At 41.3% G+C, this 24,832-nt stretch overlaps 1 long non-coding RNA gene across 1 annotated transcript in view; it reads right to left on the reverse strand.

Moving 5' to 3' along the window:
- LOC137351679 (uncharacterized) overlaps positions 1-10,228 on the reverse strand; it is a 60,929-nt gene extending 50,701 nt beyond the window's left edge. The window contains exons 1-2 of the long non-coding RNA XR_010969555.1: positions 10,146-10,228; positions 2,988-3,157 (exon numbers count right to left, since the gene is read on the reverse strand). This is a non-coding gene — a long non-coding RNA (uncharacterized lncRNA). The remainder of the gene's footprint in view (positions 1-2,987; positions 3,158-10,145) is intronic.
- Between the last annotated feature and the right edge of the window lie 14,604 nt (positions 10,229-24,832).

Here is a 24,832-nt window from a genome sequence, read left to right on the forward strand (position 1 = left end):
TTTTGAAGTGAAGAGAAAAGACTGGTTATCCTTTCAGGTGTAGTTGGTGCTGTGCATGGCTAGAGGTATACAGTATAATAGAATGAAAAATACTCAATATAAATTAAAACTGGATTCTATAAACTTTACGCACGACAAAACTGCTCTAAAATGCACTCGAAGAAAGGTTGAAATTGAACATTTGTTTGTTGGCATTCTGTTCTTACTCTGTAAACCCACAGCAAGGGTCTGAAAACATCTTTTTTTATTTCAAACGTGCAGCAAAAGCAAACACTACTGAATCCTGGCAGCCTTGGCTTATTGGACTCACTGCCGTTACGGTGTTCCTTTTCATCGTCTTTGCTTTGTCGATAATTAAAAGAATCTTTTGCACAGAGTAAGTAAATGGAGCTAAACCTCAAGTTTGTACTTGATATTAATGTCAAATTGGCCAAAGTCAAAGCATCAGTTTGAAATGTAAAGGAGAAGCTGTGAGAAACAAAGGGAGGCAGTTATTTCAAACGGGCTCTTGCTTCCTCAATTTTTTGATGATGGAGTGACATTGATTTGGAGGAACAGTCAGAAAATTGTTTCTCTAAGCTTTTGAACTTTGTTCTTTCTAAGCATGTATTTCACCTGCCTGTCTTTAACTTTATCAGAATATCTCTATGCCAGGTTTTGTTCTCTGAGATTTTCTTCATTCTGTATACCCTTTCAAAATCTCACTGACCCGTCCCATTTTTCCTTCCTCTCTCTTGCTCTTACACAATAAGTTCATTCATTTGACCATCTCTCCATTTATTTTTTACGCTTCCGCGTGTCTCTCTCTTCCTTCTAAGAGGTGTCTCTGAAAGTTGAGCCTGTGACAATTTGTATGACAGAATTTTACCTCTGACCTTTCAGAAGCCAAAACAATGAACTATATATTGTATTGTAACAAATAAAGACAAAGGTTTCTTGGCTATATCTATGAATTTTAAAGATTGGATAGCAAAATAATCAATCAAATCTCTCCCACTGGAACAAAGGGTAACAAATAACTGGTTATAAGAACTGGGCACAGTAAGCATAAATAGAGGAGGGTTGCACTTTTTATTAACAGTATCAAAGTCACATGCAACTGAATGTGTGATTCATAGAGAATAGCACAACAAAACATATGAAAATGGATAGGCAAAGACCAGCTGGTACATTGAACCTGTCCCAACCTGTCATGTAACTTCTGCACACCATCAGCTCCATTTAATCTCCCCCATTACAAACAGCCATACAATCTCTTGGAAGAGGCAAAACAACAGGGAAAAACTGAAGGCTAATTTAAGAGAAAGTTCTGCAAAATTCCTCTCTGACTCCTGAAGGTTTACAAGCAAGCTCCAGGTGAGCATGGTGACTGGTTGTCTGCCCTCACTGAACCCATTACTTTTTATGTGTAGATATGCCAGCCTAACAGAGGAACTTGTCTAGTGATCAATCTAGTGGTCTTTCTCTAAATCTTTTCCAAGGCTTCCATGTCTCCCACCATGTGAGGCAACCAGATGCGGCCTGATCAAGGCCTTATACGGAGAAAGGATAATGTTTCTTGATTTATATTTAATTGTCTTGGTAGTATATCCTAACACCTTATTTAGTTTCATAATAGCCTTATGGAACTGGTCATGAACCTTCAATGGCTCATGCATTATAGCCTCTAAGTCTGTATCCCACTCAGCAGCCTTGAAACCCTGCATGGTATATACCTGCTTGGGATTGCTCCTATACAGTGCATCATACTATGCTTATCTATATTAAAAGATATTTGCCAGATGCTGGTCCATTCCCTCATCATATTTAGATGTACCTGTTATCTATTTTCATCATCAACAACAACTTTTTGCTGATTTTAATTGCTCCACCATTGATGGTCGTGCCTTCAGCTGCCTAGGCCCTAAACTCTGGAATTCCCTCTCTAAACCTCTCTGACTCTCTACCTCTCTTTTCTCCTTTAAGATGCTCCTTAAAACCTATCTCTTTGGCCATCTGCCCTCACATGTGGCTCGGTGTGTATTTCTGCTTTATAGTGCTCCTGTGAAGCACCTTGGGACATTATAATATGTTAAAAGCAGTATTTAAATATAAGTTGTTGTATTTTTATCATCTAAGGTCTTCACTCCAGTACATATTTTTGTGCCATCTATGAACTTAGGGATAGTTCCTCTGGTGTCTTCATCCAGACTGTTGATAAGGATGGTGAAGTGGCATGACTTTAACACCCATCCCTATGGGACTTCACTAGTGACTAACTAAACATTGAATAGCCCGTCTCATATAAGGGCAATTTTTAGTAATAAAATCTGCTGTGACTCTTAGGACAAGACCTTTGTGACTTATCCAAAGCAAGACATAGCAAGAGGAATGAAGCTTGTAGGATTTGTCTCTCCATGATGCTGGCAGAAACATTTGAGAAAATTAGTTTAGTAAGGGAAAATGAGAATGGTGGTTCTGACACTGTAACATCACTATTACCTTTTCCTCAGTGTGAAGGTTATTGTGAGAGAGAGAATCCCGACTACAACAGTTCATTCATAAACAGGAATTGGCTGTTAAAGCAACATTTGTGGGCTGCTAAGGGTGACCCTGCATTTACGCGACTATTACACATCCATCACACAAAATTATTTTTATAGAAACCAGGATTAAGTCATGTTTTGAATGAACATCACTTTCGAGAATTCAGTTGATTTGCAGTATTCTATATATTACACTGTCTGAGATCCAAATGAAGAAGTTCAATGTTAATACCTTAATATGAAACAAACACACCAATGATCAGCATTTGGGTGTACTAATGTGGTTATACTACTGGACTAGCAACCCAGAGGTGGTGCATTCTGAAATCCTCCCATCCTAGAAATTTAACTTAATAAGATCAAATCAGTTATGGACTAGCACCAGAAAAGAAAAGCTGCCATATTTTTGTAAAAAGCCAACTGGTTCACCAGTGTCCATCAGGAAGGCAATCTGCTCCTTACCTAGTCTGACTTACATGTGACTCCAGTACCACATTGTACGGTTGATTCTTCATGCCTTCTAAAGTGTCCGAGCAAGTCGATCAGTTGTAAAAACAATTGCTTTAATGGAGCAGGCCCACTGCCAACTTCCCAGTGCATCTTGTTTACAGCCTTGTTAATGCAGCTACATCCTGAGAGCAAAAGAAAATGCATGGGCACAAGAGCTATGGTATTATTCTTGATAGCACATCTTAGATATTTAAATATCTGTGAAAGGACTGTTATGCTGTATTTACCCAAGTTACCTTTTACAGGAATAAAGAACCTGACCAGCTTGACATTAATCTAAATACTGGTGATGGGTAGGTGTTTTTTGTTATACAAACATTTGCTGTTATTTTGACTGTAACAATGATAATTTATGTAGTTTCTACTTTCTCTTAATTCAGAGTAAAATAGAAGTAAACTAAAGATTCAGTTTAATGGGACATTGTTATTGTACTGTATTGAGGAGTCCTCTGGATAAAACCCTGGAACAATCAGTCCCTTGCTCAATCTCAGTCAAGTATGCTGTCATACAAGGGATCATGACCTTTAATTCGCACTCTCTCCCCTTAATGCACACATTCCCCTTACTGAAGCTCACTGGATTTAGGCACAGGATAGCAAAAAATAATTAGTGACCCAAAACTTTTGTAGCATACATGCTGACTAAAAAAACTACCCAAAGCTAAACAGCAGTTTCAAAAAAGGTTGGCAGCTCAAAAATTATCGTGAACATATGACATGTGTAATTGGCTCTCAAATTGTGATTAGCCCACTCCACCAGCCACTGTGTGCACCCAAATAAGAAGGCCCAAACCCCTTCCTAATTTATGGGCATGGGCTCATTTCTATGCTTGCCATCTGGTTTGATGGAGGAAAGGATACCAGTGAAGATCCCAAAACGAAAGGGTAACTTTTTACCATCTTCAGCTCCCAGTGGAGCCAATGATTGATTATCTTCAGCGAGAAGAGATTACGAGCCTTTACTGGGTCACAGTGGGACTAACATCAGTTCTCAGCCTGCATGCAGGCAGGTCAAAAAACTTCCCTAAATGTCCCTAGATGGAAAGAAGGAGTTGGGTGGAAGGTTTTCCCTTTTCCCCTCCTCCAGAATTGCTCCTCAGGGTACAAATGGGATAGAATCACAGCAAAACTGGATTCTACCCATTTTCTGTTCTCCAGATCAGAGATTTACTCCACTTAGCCCTTGGCCTGGCTCAAATTTGGGGGTCAAAGGGTTCGACTTAAAGTTTGGTGGGATATAGGCTTGTTTGTCATTGTCTATTCTAGAGGTATACTGTATCCAACATTCCTTTTATTGCAATGCACAAAAGTGAAATTAGTAGCAGTGGTGATATAGAAGTTACTGAATGGGTTGTGAGTTCTGAAGGTAAATTTATTTTTTTGCATGGCTGCAGCGACAGGAACACTGAAATAATACTGTTAATGCATTCATACCAGGGACTATCCAGATTCATGCAACACCACCAGCTGCAAGTTCCCCTCCAAATCACACACCATTCTGACTTGGAACTATATCACCGTTCCTTCACTGTCACTGGGTCAAAATCCTGCAACTCCCTCGTTAACAGCACTGTGGGTGTACCTACAACACATGGACTGCTGTGGTTCAAGAAGGTGACTTGCCACCACCTTCTCAATGGCAATTAAGGATGGGCAATAAATTCTGGCCTTGCCAGCAATGCTCACATCCCATGAATGATTTTTAAAAATTAGCTTAAAAAAGCAGCTGCAACCAACCTTTAGGAAAATAAATCTTCACACAAGACAAAGCTAAACATATCTCAAAGTTTGATTTGCAGAATTAACTGGAGCTGAGCAGCATGAATCCCAGCACTAATTGACTGACCTACACCTCCTATCTCATTAGTAAGGTAGGCATGTTGTCAGCTGTGGCTCAGTTGGTAGCACTCTTGCCTCTGAGTGTGAAGGTTATGAGTTCAAGTTCCACTCCTAGACTTGCACATAAAATCAAAGGTAACATTCCAGTGCAGTACTGAGGGAATACTACACTGTTGGAGGTGTTGTCTTTTGGATGAGATGTTAAACCAACCCTCTGTCTCTCCTCTCAGGTAGGCATAAAAGATCCTGTGGCACTATTTCGAAAAAGAACAAGGGTGCTATCCGCAGTGTCCTAGCCGGTATTTATACCTCAATCAACATGACTGAAACAGGTTGTCTGGTCATAATCACATTGCTGTTTGTGGGAGCTATGCACATATTGGCTGTTGTGTTTCCTACATTACAACAGTGACTACACTTCAAAAGTACCTAATTGGCTGTAAAGCACTTTGGGACATCCTGTGGTCATGAAAGGCGCCAGACAAATGCAAGTCTTTCTTTCTTAAGCTCATCAACATCATCAACAGTGCCTTGAATTACTGCAGACCTAGCAGGCTCCAATATCCAATCATTGAGTCTACCACAGAAATCTGACTCAGTTCCAATCTTGCATTGCCAGGCATGACATTTTGAAAGGAAAAGAAAGAACTAGCTTTTTGGAGGCTACCCCACCTCTATATCCGTTGCTACTGGTAAATGCCAAGAAAGTCCCAACACAACTACTGATTAAATAGCATTTAGATTAAATCATTGTTAAGGCTGAAAAAAAATGCATGAATTTATTCTTTTCTAATTTTTATATGCATCTTGATTTTAGAACTGCTGCATCCAACGTATATTCCAACTCATTACCCATTGAGGATGACAAACTGACAAGCCTATAAGGCTATGTAACTGGAAGCTCTCACACAACTTCAATACCATCTTTCTGTACCTAATAATTTTATCTTCCTCCAGAAATATAAAGTGATTGCCCAGCAGCTGAAAGCTGTACCCCACTAAAATGAAATGATGATTATTCTAGCAATGTAGTTGTGCAGATGTGACAAAAAGTTTGTGAACATTTAAAATGTTTTGCAACTTATGAAAATGTAATTTGCTGCATGCTAAGTACAATTGTCTTCTTCTACAAGAGATGGGAAATGTACAGAACTGTACAAAAGACGACCAATAAATCACAATGGAAACCTCAACCACTTTTCTGTGATTTTTCATTTGAAACTGGGTAGTGCCACAGTGATGTCTGCTTGAGATACTGTGCAGATGTGAATCTTTTAGATATTAATGAGTTCCAGTGGGTTGGTTAATAAAACAACATGCTGTGCTTTCAAAGGAATACCAAGATTAAACTACTGGCAACAGGAATAAATTGAGAAGTATGTTTTCTGCTTTTGGTTCTAGAAAGGTTAGTAACGGTATTTTTTCAACTTTATTAATGCTAAAGTTCTTCTGCATGAAATCATATGCATTTCTCAAATTTTCTGTTTTGGTGTTTATGCTAATATCAGAAATCTGGCAAATCCAGATTTAAGAACAAAAGAACATAAGAATTAGGATAGAAGTAGGCCATATGGCCCCTCGAGCCTGCTCTGCTATTCAATAAAATCATGGCTGATGTTCTACTTCAAACTCACTTCCCCGCGTTATCCCTGTATCTCATGATCCCCTTAGTGTCCAAAAATTTATTGATATTTTTACGACAAAGATGGGAGGAGTGCAGTGTTAATTCAGTCCCACTTCTCCACAGATCACAGTATATCAATAAATTTTCCCACCTACCGACAAACAGCCAATATACTCTATTTGCACCCAGAATAAAGCACACCAACCAGGTTTCTTTAATCAACAACAAAATTAACTATCTATTAATAAACTGAGTCTTAACCATTAATGAGATAAATCTAAATACGAAAAGTTCCTTATTTCCCTAGCCCTTATGCACACACACATTCAAAAAAATCAGTTAACCGGGGAAAAAGGATTTTGATTTACAGCTGTTTCATAAGAATAGAAGGAATAATAAATATAAGTTTGTCAGGTTCTGATAGGAAGTTCTTCGGTTTGGTGAGGTGTCCTAGAGTCGAATAGTCGGATGCCACTCAAAGTCTTTCCAGGCGAGGTTGATGAACAATCTTTGATGGGTAGGCGTTCAAGGTAATTCGACTGCAGCATGCATCACATAAGTCTTTCAGCAGTGGTGTAGTAACAAGTCTGTTTAGGTCTTGCAGCAGTAGTATAACAGTAGAAGATTTCTTCAGTTTCCAAGATTTCTTAAAACACAGGAGGCAGCAGGAACCACACTGGATGCAGGAATTCTTCACAGACAGGAGGCAATAGAAATCTACCACTTTTCAAATACAGGGTTTTCTTCTCAAGAGATGCAGGATTCCTTTATAGGGAAAGGTAACACTTTTTCTGGGTCTTCCTGTCTGCTCCAAGCAGGTCAAAGCCAAAATTTCGAATACCTGCTCTTAGTCCAACTCACTGGCTTTTTAAAGGGTCCAAAATGAAAGCAACTTTCCTGAACATGGTCACATGTCCAGACGTAGAGTCGCCCTTGTCATTCAAAGAGTTGCTCTGAGGAAGGTCAAACCCCTGTGGTTTCCTTGAAATTGTCTGCTTTCCTGTCCTTGGGTACAAGTTCAACTTCCTTTCAAAGCACCCATAAAGTTCAGCTTTTGTTTGGAACTTCCTTTTAAAACATTGCAAAATTTTTAGCTGATTGCAGGTGCCTCAATGTTTTTGAAAAAACACAGAATTCTAAGTTTTTCATACAAAAACAGAAACCTTGCAATAATATTGAATATCCTCAATAACTGAGCATCCACTGTCCTCTGGGGTAGAAAATTCCAAAGATTCACCACCATCTGAGTGAAGAAATTTTTCCTCATCTCAGTTCTAAATTGTTGATCCCTTATCCTGAGAATATGACTCCTATTTCTTGACACTCCAACCAGGGGAAACAACTTCTCAGCATTTACCCTGTTAAGCCCTCTAAGAATTTTATAAGTTTCAATGAGATCATCTCTAATTCTTCTAAACTCCAGAGAAGATAGGCCCATTCTATTCAATTTCTCCTCAAACAATGATCCTCTCATCCCAGGAATCAGTCTAGAGGACCTTTGATGCACCTTCTCTATGGCGATTATATCCTTTTTTAGGGAAGATGACCGAAACTGTACACAGTACTCCAGGTGTGGTCTCACCAAAACCTTATATAATTGCAGCAAATCTTCTTTACTCTTATACTCCAATCCCTTTGCAATAAAGGCTAACATACCATTTGCCTTCCTAATTGCTTGCTGTACAATCAATGTTAACTTGCTGTGATTAATATACAAGCACACCCATATCCCTCTAAATGCCAACATTTACTAGTCTTTCACCTTTTTGCTTTTCTATTCTTCCTACCAAAGTGGATAAATTCACATTTCCCCACATTATACTCCATCTGTCACCTTCTTGTCCACTTGCTTAACCTATGTTCCTTTCCAGCTTCTTTGCATCCTTCTCACAGCTTATTTTCCCATCTAGCTTTGTCTCGTTAGTAAATTTAGATACATTACTCTCTAGCCCCTCATCTAAATCATTGATATAGATGTTAAATAGCTAAGGTCCAAGAACTGATCCTTGCAGTACTCCACTAGTTACACTCTGCCATCCTGAAAATGACCCCTTTATTCCTACTCCGTTTTGACTGTTAACTAATCCTCAAAGTATGTTCGTTTACTCTCATATTCGACTCTATCTCTCTTTATCAATTTCTTGGTCATCCTTTGCTGATTTCTAAAACCCTCCCAATCCCCAGGATTACTATGCATTTTGGCAACATTGTAACTCTCTTCTTTTTAATCTAATACTATCTTTAACTTCTCTAGTTAGCCATGGTTGGACCATTTTTCTCAAGAGAATGTATATTCATTGAGAACTATACATTATTTCTTTAAATGTTCATCATTGTTTAATTATAGTCCTATCTTTCAATCTAATTTCTCAATTTACATTAGCCAACTTACCCTTCATACCTACATAATTAGCTTTGTTTAAATTTAACTCTAGTTTTGAATTTAACTACATCACTCGTAAACTCAATATAAAATTCTATCATATTTTGATCACTCTTCCCATGAGGATCCTTTACCATAAGATTACTAATTAACCCTGTCTCATTATACAATACTAGGTCTAAAATAACCTGTGCCCTAGTTAGTTTCTCGACATATTGTTCCAGAATACTGTCTTGAATACATTCCCTGATTTGTCCTCCAAACTACTTTTGCCAATTTGGTTTATCCAGGATATATGAAGATTAAAGACTTCCATGATTATTGCATTACCTTTGAACATGCCCTTCTGATTTCCTGATTTATCTCTATCCAACAACCTAATTTTCTTTTGGGGGCCTATGAACAACCCCACAAATGTTTTCTTCCCTCTCTTATATCTTAGCTCTACCCATACTGATTCTGTATCCTATTTTTCTGGGCGACGATGCTTTCTCACTATTGTCTTTATCCCTTCCTTTATTATCAGGGCTACCCCACCTCCTTTTCCATTTTCCTATCTTTTCTATGAGTGATTTCTCCTGGAGTATTTAATTCCTAACCTTGGCCACCCTGCAGCCACATCTCAGTAATGGCTACCAGATCATATTTATCTCTATCTGTGCCATTAATTCATTTCTCTTGTTATGAATGCTTTTTGCATTCAGATATAGTGCCTTTAATTTCAATTTTTTACTATTTTTCCTTGGTGTGACCTTAGTCACTAATGCTCTATTACTTTTGTTAAACTCTTTGTTCCTTCCTGACATACTCTCTTTAATTTTAGCCAAATTGTTACTCTCTTCTGCAGGATTGACTTTTCTCTTTAGACTTAAAAATTTACCCTTACCTGAACCTTCCCCTCACCCCTTATTTACCTGTGGCTGTGCCAATTTGACATTTCTCAATTGGATATTTCTCAATTGGTTTAACAGTCAACTAACAAGGTATAAGTATTACCTCTGTTCGTGACTCAAATGTGGAGCGTGTAATTCTAAAGCTAACATGTCTCAATTGTGCAGTCAAAAAGTTCATTTAACAGATGGTGCTCTGTCTGAACTGGTGAATGTGGTGTTGAAAGAGGGAGCCTCTTTTTGGATTGGCAGAATCCAACGTCACCAAGGCAAAATGACAGCATGTCTGGCATGAAGTTACCAAATATATGAATGCTAAATCCCTGAAAGGAAAGCACAGATGCCCTAATAAAGGCAATCCTTTATTAACTTACCTTCAGTGCCCTCACTGGCTCCCAGACAGATTGACCTGATGGGGCAGTCACAGTGGGCGCCTCATTCAGGAGTGAGTTAAAATGCCATCTGCATGTCATGGGACTCTGATTTGTATTTATTAATGAGGCTCCAATCAGATTCCAACAGCGGCCACATTTGCTGCCAAAACCAATAGTTCCCATCCCCCAACCTTTCCCGAAAAAAATCAGCAGTGTTATTAACTATCTCTATCTCAAGCCCACTTTTTAATAGACAGCAATACTGTTCCTTTCTAAGGTGCCAATTGACCTCAAATCAACTGCCTTCGCTGTGAATTAGCTCCACTTTATGGAAACAGCTACAGGGTTCCTCCAAGATGGGGATCTCAATTCCACAAAGATATGTGTACATGTTCATGTATGTGTCATTTACTAAGCACAGTATGCAGTGGTAAGTATTACAGCATCTAGGCAGTAAGGATTTCACACAGCATGTACTGTCAGACTGATCAGCCCTAATAATGCTCTCTGTTACTCAAAAAAACAACTTGCATTTATAGAGCCTCTTTAAGATAGAAAAACATCCCAGTGAGTTTTATAAATTTCACCACAACTGCAGTTCATGATGCAACTGAATAACACAGTCACCAGGGCTTCATAAACTGCCTCAGTCCCTGCTTCAGCCACTACCTCAGCTCATCTGGAAAGTGTCCCATTGTGATTAAAAGCCACATTTCTGATCGAGCTTATCGACACCTCACTAATGCCTCCTTCTTTGGTTCAACATCTGTATTTGAATAAAAATTGTGTAGCCTATATGCCATTTGGTAGGCCAGCCATCAAACCTAATCTCTGGAAGAATCATAGAATGTTACACCCTCTTCTTCAAGCACATTTTGCAGAATTATACAGGACATGGTGGATGCTGATAGTCTTCAAAACCTTCTCAAAGCTATAAAGCAGTACTTCCCTGATTTGCATAAGCAGTGGAATCTATGTTTCAACTTGCCAATTATATGTTCAACCAGAATTCAGGTGAAAGCATTCCCTACTCTCTCAGCTGTCTTCTCTCGGGTTTGCCTGCTTCTTAAAATAGTGTGGAATAGTGGACTGGCACAGAACCAAGACATCATGGATGTTGTGGTGATATTGCATATTAGGAACATAGGAACAGGATTAGACCATTTAGCCACTCAAGCTTGTTCCACCATTCAATGAGCTCATGGCTGATCTACCACGGAACCCCTTTGTAGACCTTTGACCTATAACCCATAATACCTTTGTTAGCAAAAATGTATCAATCTCAGTTTTAAAATTAACAATTAATCTAGCATCAATTGCCATTTGTGGAAGAGAGTTTCAGATTCCTACCACCCTTTGCATGTGTTTCCTAACTTCACTCCTGTAAAGACTGTCTCTATTTTTTAGACTATGTCCCTTGTGCTAGACTCCCAACCAGTGGAAATAGTTTCTCTCTATCTACCCTATCTGTTCTCCTTAATATCTTGAAAACTTTGGACAAATCACCCCTTAACCTTCTAAATTCCAGGGGATACAATGCCAGTTTGTGTAATCTCTCCTTGTAATTTAATCCTTGGAGTCCTGGTATCAGATGCCCATACTGGCCAGTGCACTTTCAGTTAAGGTTTGCAACTTCTAGTGGTAGCACTGCTGTGGTTACGTATTATGAAAAGGAGTCCTATGTTGCAAAACATTCTTCAGAGTAATTAATGGAAAACCAATAATACAGAAGAATGAAAAGTCAAACAATGATCCAATTTACACACTGGCACCAAACTGCCAGACTATGCTTTAAGGATCCAATTTCTGAAATGAACAGCATGGAAGCCAAGAAGTGCCTATTTCAAATGAGTCAACAGCACTACAAGAGTAAAGAAGACATAAAATACATGGGCCTGTATTTTACTGAGCTCCCGACGTTGGGCTCCATGGTGGCTGGGGAGGGGTGGGTGCTACCTGAAGATCATTCCGGCAGCGGCCCACTATGGAGCTGGACGGCAGGAGTGCCAGGCCCAATCTTCCTGGCAGTGGTGGCGAGGCTCTGTGGTGTTCCCCCACATCGCTGGGCAACAGGACCCGGATTAACATATTTAAATTAATGAAATGAATACATTTAAATAATATCAACAGCGATCTTACTTTTGGGCCGAGATCTTCTGAGCGGCAGCCGACACTCATGCTCCTTCACTTTCCCGTACAGGGAAAGCAGGTGCCACTGTGGTGGGGAAGGGGGGTGCTTACGGGGCTGGATTTTATTCTCCTGCTGCTGGGAGTGGCGGCGGGCATAAAAAATGGCAAGCCCGTGTAAGCGGGCCATGCGTTGCCATGCCGCCGTGATCTTCCTTGCGGCAGCCCAGGATAATGAGCCGGTTGGGCTGACGCCGGCAATGTCTTCAGCTGCCTGTGCTCAGGCATTGGTGCCATTTTTAAAGGACAGCCAGCCCTTCCCGGTCATTTAAATATTTAAAGGGCTACCCACCTCAATGTACCACCAATAAATCTACCACCCCTTCCCCACCCATAACAATTAAATTTAACATTTGCCCTCTCCCCACCCCAAAACACTTATCTTCAACACTTGACCTTACCACCACCACCACCCCCTCCTCCCAAACCGATCAAAGTGCAGAGGTCTCCCTTACCCACCCTCCCCTGCACTAGTAATTTGCATTAGAGCCTGATACCGCCCACCCCCAGCCCCCACGCCCACTGAACTAAAATCATAAGTTCCCCCCTGAAGGCGTGTAAGTGCTGGCCGCCGGTCAGAAGATCACGTCCCAAAGGTAAGATCGCTGCTGATTTTATTTAAATATAAATTTAAATGCAGTTGGGACCCACAACAGGAACATTAAATTCCGCCTTTAATGTATGAATGTACTCACTGAGTGTAGCACTGGGGAACCAGCCTGACACACCATTTTCCCATTGTTGGCATACTGTGCAGAGAAAGAAATGCAGTTAGTACATATTAGTAAATTGCCCATGAAGTTGCCATTAATTTTTTTTTATATAAAAGATGATGGTGGGGTTAGGAGAGAGACTTCAGAAACTTATTCCACAAAGTGATCTACTGGCCAGATCCAGCAACTACATCGTGACATCTGCCATAGGAAAACCCAATGGAAAATCTGGATACAGCAATTTACAATCATATATGTTGACAGAGAAGAATGTCCAAAACTCATCACATTAGAAAACATGGACTGTGAGTTCTGATGCCAGAACAAACAGCACTGGTTTGAAAAAATTGCCGAGCTTTGACCTTGTAAGAGAACTGAATTGACGTACTCAATTGCTGAAATATCCTGTAGCTTGTATCTGTAGGTGTTAAATTTATTCCCTAATAATAGGTCTCAGTAACCCCTTCAAATCAGTACTCATGATGACATCTGTATTCACTGTTGAAACAATCAACAGAGATGTACAGAATAAAATAAGGTTAATATTAATCACAATTTTATTTGTAATAAGCAGGAAGAATAGCTCAGAAGACCTGGGAACCCTATATCTGACTAGAAGTCTCTGTAAACATGGGGAATGGAACTACAGAATGACATATTAAATGTTTCATTTTTATATGTGATCTTAATAGGGAAACTCTCATTTTAAAAGCAGTAATTTGAGAATAGTAAAGAAAAAGTGCATAAAGAGCACCATTCACAATTGACTATTTAAAAACATATGGGGCAAAATTGAATAGCCCCCAAAAATGGGCATGGGGATCATGATGTGCTATTCACTCGCATTCGTTGCTTCCTCTGTAGGCAGCATGCAAACTTTGTGCTGCCTGCTCATTTAAATGATTGCAGCATGCAGCCAGTGCTAAATGCATTGTTGAGTGGCTGCACACCTTAGCAAGGGGAATGGTGGGGGGGTAGGTGTGGGGTTGGGTTAACTTCATGCAAGGCTAGCATGACTTAAAGCTAGCCTGCACCTCTTAAAGGTGAGGTGCATTCTGGCTGGAGCAGGTGCTGGAAGTGGCTGGGAAAGAGCTTCGGACCTGCAAGAAGAGTGTCTAACAGCAGAGAGAGCGTTTTCCAAGGTTCACAGATACTACACTGGAGATCTTGGTGTGGGAGGTGGAGAGGAAGAGGAATATCCTCTCTCCACAGGAAACCAGGAGGCCCTCCAGACAGTCATTGCAAAGGCAGTGGGACCAGATAGCCATCGCGGTCCCCAAGGAGTTGGATGCAGTGTTGCAAGAAGTTCAATGACTTCAGACGAGTGGTTGAGATTAGTGTATGCATCTTCAAATGTCATATCGTACTAACTGAAACCCCAGCCTCAAACATTGCTCAATCCATCACACCCCCGTCACTCACCTGCCAACAATCTGTATCAATCACAGCTCATACCTCACATTCATATCTTCACCTCACCCTTACACACTTAGCACTGCTTCAACACTCATACCCAAATCTCGCAGCTTACAAACACTGCCAGCTATTCAATAACATCACGGCCATATCACCCGAACACATTGTACCACACTCACTGACACAATTCCTGCTCTCTTGCAGGACAAAGTTGTACATGATAGGAAGCAGCAGTACCTAACCGGCAAGGGACAGACACGGGTTCATGTCCTTACTCCCATGGAGGAGATTGTGCTGTTGTTATTGGAGCATCCATGACTGAGGTTGTGGCCAGTGGCAGAGCTGAAATCATCGAAGATGACAGTATGCTCAGACCTCTTCCTCCTTCTCACATCTCACTTCCCTCTCATCCCATAATCTTTTCTGATTTATAAGCTTCAGAAAGTGCCACTTTTCTTTCCATCCCACCGCTCACCACAACCCTACCCTTGCGTCTTTCTCCTTTCAGATACCCAAGAATTTCAACCTGGCCAGGCAGTGGTGGAAGAGCAGAAAGACATCGATGAAGAAAATTCACTATCACACTTGTAGCCACCAGCTCAGATACTAACACTGCGCGTAATTTAAAGGATGGATTAGAGGCAGGATTTTCGTGTGGTGACACACTGGGCCTGCAGCCAGGACAGGGGACGAGAGTGGAGCAGGTGCCAGCTCACTGGAGGATGAGGTCACACATGAGTTCCACTGCAGAGGATTCAGATGAGGACTTCGATGGGGCGGCCTACAGAAGGCAGCTGATGGCCATGCACAATGAAGTGCTTGGTGCATTGGCAGGCCTGCCAGAAAGCCTGTAGACTTTGCAACTTTAAATAACAGTACAAACTATCAAAAACTTCTCCAATTGTAGCAACAGTCAGTAGAAATCAATCAGCAACTAACCTAAAAGTAAGTGACAATCCCTTTACATAGTGTTGGTGAGGGGCCTTTCTGCTGCTGAACACACGTTTAGCTGCACAAGGTTAATAGAGAGCATTCCTTTGCCGTTTTCACCACCTCCAGCATGATGCCACTACCAAACTCATCTTCCCCTCCCCTCCCCGTCAGCATTCCGAAGGGATCATTCCCTCTGCGACACCCTGGTCCACTCCTCCATTACCCCCGACACCTTGTCTCCTTGCCATGGCACCCTCCCATGAAATCGCAGGAGGTGTAATACCCGCACTTTTACCTCCTCTTTCCTCACTATCCAAGGCCCCAAACACTCTTTTCAGGTGAAACAGTGATTTACCTGTACTTCTTTTAATTTAGTATACTGTATTCGCTGCTCACAACGTCGTCTCCTCTACACTGGGGAGCGCCAACGCAGATTGAGTGACCGCTTTGCGGAACACCTCCACTCAGTCTGAAAACATGACCCGGAGCTTCCTGTTGCTTGCCATTTCCACACACCCCGCCCTGATCTCATGCCCACATCTCGGTCCTGGGTATGCTGCAGTGTTCCAGTGATCATCAGCGCAAGCTCGAGGAACAGCACCTCATTTACCAATTAGGCACTCTACAGCCTACCAGACTGAACATTGAGTTCAATAAATTCAGAGCATGACTGGCCCCCTTTTTTATTTTTAATTTTTATTTTAGTTTGTTTCATCATTCAATTTTTTTTTACCATGTGCCTGCTCACTTTTTTCATGTTTGTGCTTTTGGCTAGGGCTTTCATTATTCTGTCATTTAACTTTGACCCTATGTCCTATCAACACCTTCCCTTTTGTTCTCTTTTGCCCCACCCCCACTTTATTTGCTTAAAATCTATTACATTTCTAACCTTTGTCAGTTCTGTTGAAAGGTCACTGACTTGAAACATTAACTTTGCTTCTCTCTCCACAGATGCTGCCAGACCTGCTGAGTATTTTCCAGCAATTTTTGTTTTTATTTCAGATTTCCAGCATCTGCAGTATTTTGCTTTTATTATTTATTAATAGAAAGCATTCACTGGAGTGTTGAGCTCCAACATTGCAGTACTGGCATTGTTATGAAAGTAACTCTGTTTTGTTAAAAATAATTTTTTAAAAGGAATTGGGAGTGAGGGAGCTGGATTGGCAACAGTGTTGCTGTTTGTCACATGGCTCGGATTAGGCTTAGAGCAGAAGCCCTGGCAACAGGAGCAGAAAATTGCCAAGCGCTCCTTTGATTGGACAAGCCCAGTGGCAACAGAACACCTGGGATGGGCAGAAAAACTGACAAGTTTCCTGGTAGTCAGTCAGTGTGTGTTTTATCTTCTGGAGCAAAAGACCAGATTCTTGCTGAATGTTTTTTTTAAAAAGTCAAGTGCTGCTGAAGTGTCAAAAAAGGACAGAAGAAGAAGAGAATTCCAAGTAAGAACAGAAGACTTCAACCCTGTTCGCTTTCTTGCAATTTCCTAAAAGACTCTGTGAAGTTCAGTGTGTCAATTCGTCTTGTTTCCCTGCTAAATTACTTTTCAAGAAGGCCTGCTAACTTACTTTTCAATGTCTCCTGAAGATTCTAAAGATCCTGCCTGCACGTGCTCGAAGGTTGGCCTGTGTGCCAGTTTGGTGCAGCATGTCTCATCTGCTATTTTTCCAGGGGTGGGCAAGTAATCTGCCTGGATGTGTTTTTTTGCCTGTAATAAAGTTCGGGATCTAAAAAATACTTTTTAACTTTTTCAGTTAACTGGTATATGTGTGTGTGTGTGTGTGTGAGTGTGAAGGGACTAAGGTAAAAAGGGACTTTTAAAATTGATTAAGGTAGTAAAGGGAACTTGCTAAAATTTAATGTCAGATTTTTAAAAATTCGATCTATGTAATATTGTTTTACTTCATTACTAGTTAAGACATAATTTATAATAAACTGTTAATTTTGTCGTTCAGTAAAGAAACCTGGTTAGTGTGTTCTATTCTGGGGGAAAATAGTGTATCTGATTGACTGTTTCAACAAGTGGAAAAACTTTAAAGAATGTGTTGTGACCTGTAGAGAAGTGGGACTGAATTGACAGTGCATTCCTCCCGCCTTGGTCATAACAGCATCAAATCAGCATTACATCTTGATTGATAGTACAATCTGCCTACTCTGCATACCGCCAGCATACGCTCTCTGTGCCCCTGTTAATACCCTACTGTTACAACCAGGTGAGAAAGCTGTCTAGGGGTCCCTCTCAGCCTTCACCTGGTTTTACTGTAACAGGGTTTAATTTTAAACACACCGTGTTTTTAGCTTCCCCTTGGTGAATCCTTGTTCACCGCTTTCCAATTATAAGGCAAAGAAACCAGCACAAACAGGCTTTCTTAGGTTTAAAGAAGAAAAGTTGAAATTTATTAAACTTGAACTTAAACTCTAATTCGGTTGACGCCTATGGATATACGACACGTCCATGCTAGCATGCATACGCGATACACATGCAAATAGAGACAGAAAAGAGCAGAAGAAATAAAGTGGAAAAGTTTGACGCAATATCTGAAGAGTTTTTGTTACGGGTCTTCGAGCTCACTGTAGAGCCCTTGATTGTAGGTAGATCTTGCTTTTCATTGGGGCCCAGTATTCTTTAAAATCTTGTTCGCTGTAGGAGACTTTTCTCCCTTGGGGTTCATGTGTCTTCAGTGGATTCAGAGGTTTGTGAGAAAGAGATGGGAGCAGACAGGAGAGATCTTCTCAGTCCAGGAGCAAACAGCTTTTTGCCCAAACTGTTTGTACAAATTCAAAAAACTCAGGTTGCCGAGCAGGTTAGTCATGTGACTTGCTGGTTTGACCATGTCCATTTGTGTATTCAGCCAACTTAGCAGTCAACCTGGAATACGAGCTCCCCCACCTTCAATGTGTCAGGGAATGGCTGCTTAGTCCTTCCAAACACTGTCTTTTAATATACTAATATCTTTTCCAGCCATGGCTGATCTGTTTAAGGAGTCCTTTCTTCACTCCAGTAAGTTTAAAATCAATGTTCATGACAAAATTAATGTGCCTCATTCTTGGCAGATTGGGGCCTAGCATGACATTACCCAAGATGGTGTCTGGCACAGCTCACACCAGAAATTTGTGCATGCATCACAGACACCATTTTGAAATCAAAACGGCACCTGGAGCACTGAAAATACAAGTGCCACACAACCGAATTTTGCAGCCTCAGAATTCTAGAACAAAGGTTTTGAAACTTTTCTGAAAATATTGACCCCTGTGCTACTTCTGAAAGACAATGGGTTGGATTTTGCTGTCAGCAGCGAAGCAACAGTCCCCACTGCTGACCTCAAGAAAGCTGTCCACAGAGATCACTGGAACAGTAATTTAAACCTGGCACCACATCAATGGATCTCCAGACTTGCAGCAGCAGTGATGTCAAGAAGTAGGGTAAGCAGACAATCAGATTGAAGTAGTCCCACAAACAGCAAACCAGGAAGTTAAAAGCACTGATTATCATCACTTTTAATTTAAATTTTCAGATAGCAAAATGCATGATTATGATTGGTTTAAAACAGAAACTAATATATCATAAACTTTAAAAATTATTTTAAATTATGTGGATTTTTAAAAATCATTATAGAGTAAATTGACATTTTGCAAATGTAAAATTAGTTTGTAAGGGCCAGTGAGGGTGTTTAACATTCATTATGAAATTAGTACACTGAGTTACACCTCATTCAACAAGGTGTAACTTCTTCAAGGCTTTTTACAGTGAGACTAACAGCGTAAAAGTGGAAATCATTGTAAATTCACTGCTTTGAGATTGCTGTCTGGGGGAAACATCAACATTACAGTCTCTTGAGGAGCTTAGAATGACTGACAGCAACTTCTGGATTTCTGCGTTATTCTGAGCATACACACATTCACAAAGTTGCTGTCCATTTCAGTGAAGTGATGATGGTGAACACTGACAGTTTTGCCATCTTTACCACCACAGAATCTGGCCAATGTCAGTGAGGAGAATGGTGCTATCACTACAGAAAGCCTTTTCAGTAGTACAAAGCAACAGAAGTAACAAATCCAACTAAGATTAGATAAAGAGAAACCTGGTACCTTGTGCCCCCCCCCCCCCCCCCCCCTCAAAGAATTCTTTCATGCCCCCGCCATGAGTTGGGAAACCCATGTTCGAATGCATTGAACAATTTGTTTGCAATATAGACGCCTTGACCTATGATCCCCCAGTGGGCGGGGCTTAACAGGTCACATTGGAAAACATTACACAATCCTGGCGATGAATATACTTCAGTATTTATAGAAACAACCAGTAGAGGTCAGTAGAAGTTTGTGTTTGAAGCAATCATTTTCAGTGGTTTGTGGTTCAATCTTCAAGAATCAAACTTCCACAACTTATTATGAATAGAACTTTGAGATAGCAACTCATTCTTTCAGTAATACTGTCAATATTTAACTCAATCCAGTCACAAGGTCAAGACTGAGACAAAAAAGGCCTGTCTAGGGCTTGATCAGGTTGAATGGCCTCCAGAAAGTGATTGAAATTATGCCAAGGTATTCAGAAGCTGCAACCTGTTTCTTCATCAGGAAATACCTCAGAAGCTCTTAAATATCTTGAAACTTCCTCTCTGTGCTCTACTATAAACTGCTAACTCTTTTCATGCTGGATGTGATCACTGTTTGTAGGGCCGATTTTTCATTCATCTATCAGTGCCATATTTTCTGCCTATTTTCTCCTTTTTCCTCTTCCTCTTCCAAAAGTGTTGATTGACCTGATGGAGTATGATTCAATGAATGCCAGTTGGCCACCATGGTTTTCTGATCAATCTTAACACTGGCGTTAACTCTTTAATTTTAAATAAGTGTACTTTAAAAGGTTATTGCTGGCATTGCTCCACTTGTAACAATTTCGGAGTGAAGAATGGAGTGAAACAGGTTTGTGTCCTAGCCCCCACTCTGTTTGGCATCTTCATTTCCACGCTCCTGACCTGCGCCTTCCCTGCAGATATGGAAGGAGTCTACTTGCACACTAGGTCAGAGGGCAAGCACTTACCTTCTGGGAATGCAGCGGAGAGGAGCGGACCTGGAGGAAAAACACGGAGCGAGGAGCTGATAAATAGAGCCGGAGGATCGTGGCCTAGAGCACTTACCTTCCGGGAGAGCAGCGGAGAGGAGTCCAGGCATGGCGGAGTTTGGAAACAAAGCTGCAAGGCGATTGGTTGGTGAGTAACTGCTGTTAGGGAATAACTCTAAATAGCTGAGTTAGTGCACCAGTGTTAGGGTACGTGTTTAAATAGCTTAATAATCAGGAACAAGTGAGTAACTTTTTTTGAGTAAGGTTTATTTTAACTAGTGAACTGTATTGATTTTTAGTAGGATTTACCAGTAACTTCAAAAGTAAAGGACTTTAGATTGTAGTGGGTAGTGTTTGGAGTAGAACAAGGGCCCTAGCGTAATTAGTATTTTTTAATTAAAGGGAGTAACTAAGTAATCTAAAGGTAAGTCATTGCAGGAGAGCGTGCACCCGTGATATGCTCCTCCTGTGCTATGTGGGAAATCAGGGATGCTTCCAGTGTCCCTGATGACCATGTGTGCAGGAAGTGTATTCATCTGCAGCTACTGGCTACCCGCATTACGGAGCTGGAGCTGCGGGTGGATTCACTGTGGAGCATCCGCAATGCTGAGATCGTCGTGGATAGCACGTTTAGTGAGGTGGTCACACTGCAGGCAAATGCCACAAAGACAGAAAGGGAATGGGTGACCACCAGGCAGAGTAGAGGAAGGCAGGTAGTGCAGGAGTCCCCTGTGGCCATCCCCCTCTCTAACAGATATACCACTTTGGATATTGTTGGGGGAAATGGCTCAGGGGAAAGCAGCAAGAGCCAAGATCATGGCACCATGGGTAGCTCTGCTGCACAGGAGGGGAGGAAGAAGAGTGACAGGGCTATAGTGATAGGGGATTCAATCTAAGGGGAACAGACAGGTGTTTCTGCGGCCGCAAAAGAGACTCCAGGGTGGTATTTTGCCTCCTTGGTGCTAGGATCAAAGATGTCCCTGAGCGGCTGCAGGGAATTCTGAGGGGGGAGTTCGAGCAGCCAGCTGTCGTAGTACATATCGGTACCAACATAATAGGTAAGAAAAGGGATGAGGTCCTACAAGCTGAATATAGGGAGTTAGGATGTAAATTAAAAAGTAGGACCTAAAAGGTAGTAATCTCAGGATTACTACTAGTGCCACATGCTAGTGAGAGCAGAAATAGCAGGATATATCAGATGAATACGTGGCTGGAGAAATGGTGTAGGGGGGAGGGATTCAGATTCCTGGGACATTGGGACTGGTTCTGGGGAAGGTGGGACCACTACAAACTGGATGGGTTGCATCTGGGCAGGACTGGGACCAATTTCCTCAGGGGGTGTTTGCTAGTGCTGTCGGGGAGGGTTTAAACTAGAATGGCAGGGGGATGGGAATCTGAGCAGGGAGACAGAGGAGGGGGAAACAAGAATAGAAATGAAAGGTAAGAAGCAAAAGTGGAAGGCAGAGAAAACAAGGGCGAGAAACAAATGGGGCCATAGGGCAAAATAAAGCTCAGATGACCAACAATGTTAAAAAGACAAGTCTAAAGGCATTGTGTCTTAATGCACGGAGCATTCGCAATAAGGTAGATGAATTAACAGCACAAATAGATATAAACGGTTATGATATAGTTGCGATTACGGAGACATGACTGCAGGGTGACCAAGGATGGGAACTGACCATCCAGGGGTATTCAATATTTAGGAAGGACAGGCAAATAGGGAAAGGAGGTGGGGTAGCATTGTTAGTAAAGGAGGAAATCAATGCAATAGTGAGGAAGGATATTGGCTCGGAAAATCATGATGTGAAATCTGTATGGGTGGAGCTAAGAAACACCAAGGGGCAGAAAATGTTGGTGGGGGTTGTCTATAGGCCCCCAAACAGCAGTGGAGATGTAAGGAATGGCATTAAACAGGAAATTAGAGATACATGCAATAAGGGTACAACTGTACTCATGGGTGAGTTTAATCTGCATATGGATTGGTCAAACCAAATTAGCAATAATACTGTGGAGGAGGATTTCCTGGCGTGTGTACGTGACGGTTTTTTTAGACCAATACGTTGAGGAACCAGCTAGAGAACAGGTTATCCTAGACTGGGTATTGTACAACGAGAAAGGATTAATTAACAATCTTATTGTGCGGGGTCCCTTGGGGAGGAGCGACCATAACATGATAGAATTCTTAGTTAAGATGGAGAGTGAAGTAGTTGAATCTGAAACTAGCGTCCTGAATCTAAATAAAGGAAACTATGAAGGTATAAGGCGCGAGTTGGCTATGGTAGATTGGGGAACTTTACTAAAAGGGTTGACGGCGGATAGGCAATGGATAATATTTAAAGAACGTGTGCATGAATTACAACAATTATTCCTGTCTGGTGCAAAAATAAAACCGGAAAGGTAGCTCAACCGTGGCTTACAAAAGAAATTAGGGATAGTATTAGATCCGAAGAGGAGGCATATAAAATTGCCAGAAAAAGTTGCAAGTCTGAGGATTGGGAGCAGTTTAGAATTCAGCAAAGGAAGACAAAGAGGTTGATTAAGCGGGGGAAAATAGAGTATGAGAGTAAACTTGCAGGGAACATAAAAACTGACTGTAAAAGCTTCTATAAATATGTGAAGAAACAAAGATTAGTGAAGACGAATGTAGGTCCCTTACTGTCAAAAACGGGGCAAATTATAATGTGAACAAAGAAATGGCAGAACAATTAAACATGTACTTTGGTTCTGTCTTCACAAAGGAGGACACAAATAACCTCCCAGAAATGTTAGGGAACCAAGGGTCTAATGAAAGGGAGGAACTGAAGGAAATCAGTATTAGTAAAAAAATAATGCTAGGGAAATTAATGGGGTTAAAGGCTGCCAAATCCCCAGGGCCTGATAATCTACATCCCAGAATATTAAAGGAAGTGGCCCTGGAAATAGTGGATGCATTGGTGGTCATCTTCCAAAATTCTATAGACTCTGGAGCAGTTCCTACAGATTGGAGGGTGGCAAATGTAACCCCACTATTTAAAAAAAGAGGAAGAGAAAAAACAGGGAATTACAGACCAGTTAGCCTGACATCCATAGTGGGGAAAATGCTAGAGTCTATTATAAAGGATGTGATAGCAGAACACCTGGAAAGCATAAACAGGATTGGAAAAAGTCAGCATGAGTTTACGAAAGGGAAATCATTCTTAACAAATCTACTGGTGTTTTTTGAGGATGTAACTAGTAGAATAGATAAGGGAGAACCAGTGGATGTGGTGTATTTGGATTTTCAGAAGGCTTTTGATAAGATCCCACACAAGAGATTAGTGTGCAAAATTAAAGCACATGGGATTGGGGGTAATATATTGGCGTGGATTGAGAATTGGTTGGCAGACAGGAAACAGAGAGTTGGAATAAATGGGTCTTTTTCCTGGTGGCAGGCAGTGACTAGTGGGTTACCACAGGGATCAGTGCTTAGGCCCCAGCTGCTCACAATATATATTAATGACTTGGGTGAGGGAACTAAATCTATTTCCAAGTTTGCAGACGACACAAAGCTGGGGGGGAATGTGAGCTGCGAGGAGGATGCAAAGAGGCTCCAATGTGATTTGGACAAGTTGGGTGAGTGGGCAAATGCATGGCAGATGCAGTATAACATGGATAAATGTGAGGTTATCCACTTTGGCTGTAAAAACAGAAAGGCAGATTATTATCTGAATGGTGATAAATTGGGAAAGGGGGAGGTACAATGAGACCTGGGAGTCCTTGTACACCAGTCGCTGAAAGCAAGCATTCAGGTGCAGCAAGCAGTTAGGAAGGCGAATGGTATGTTGGCCTTCATTGCAAGAGGATTTGAGTACAGGAACAAGGATGTCTTACTGCAGTTATACAGGGCCTTGGTGAGACCACATCTAGAGTATTGTGTGCAGTTCTGAGGAAGGATGTTCTTGCCATGGAGAGAGTCCAAAGAAAATTTACTAGGCTGATTCCTGGGATGGCAGGATTGACGTATGAGGAGAGATTGGGTCGACTAGGCCTATATTCATTAGAGTTTAGAAGAATGAGATGGGCTCTCATAGAAACCTATAAACTTCTAACAGGACTAGACAGGCTAGATGCAGGGAGGGTGTTCCCGATGGCTAGGGAGTACAGAACGAGGGGTCACAGTCTCAGGATACGAGGTATGCTATTTAGAACCGAGACGAGGAGGAATTTCTTCACCCAGAGGGTGGTGAACCTGTGGAATTCTCTACCACAGAAGGCAGTGGAGGCCAAGTCATTAAATATATTCAAGAAGGAGATAGATATATTTCTTAATGCCCAAGGGATCAAGGGATATGGGGGGAAAGGGGAACAGGGTACTGAATTAAACGATCAGCCATGATCTTTTTTGAATGGCGGAGCAGAGT

The sequence above is a fragment of the Heterodontus francisci genome, chromosome 36, assembly GCF_036365525.1.
Source record: "Heterodontus francisci isolate sHetFra1 chromosome 36, sHetFra1.hap1, whole genome shotgun sequence".
NCBI classification, from domain to species: Eukaryota; Metazoa; Chordata; class Chondrichthyes; order Heterodontiformes; family Heterodontidae; genus Heterodontus; species Heterodontus francisci.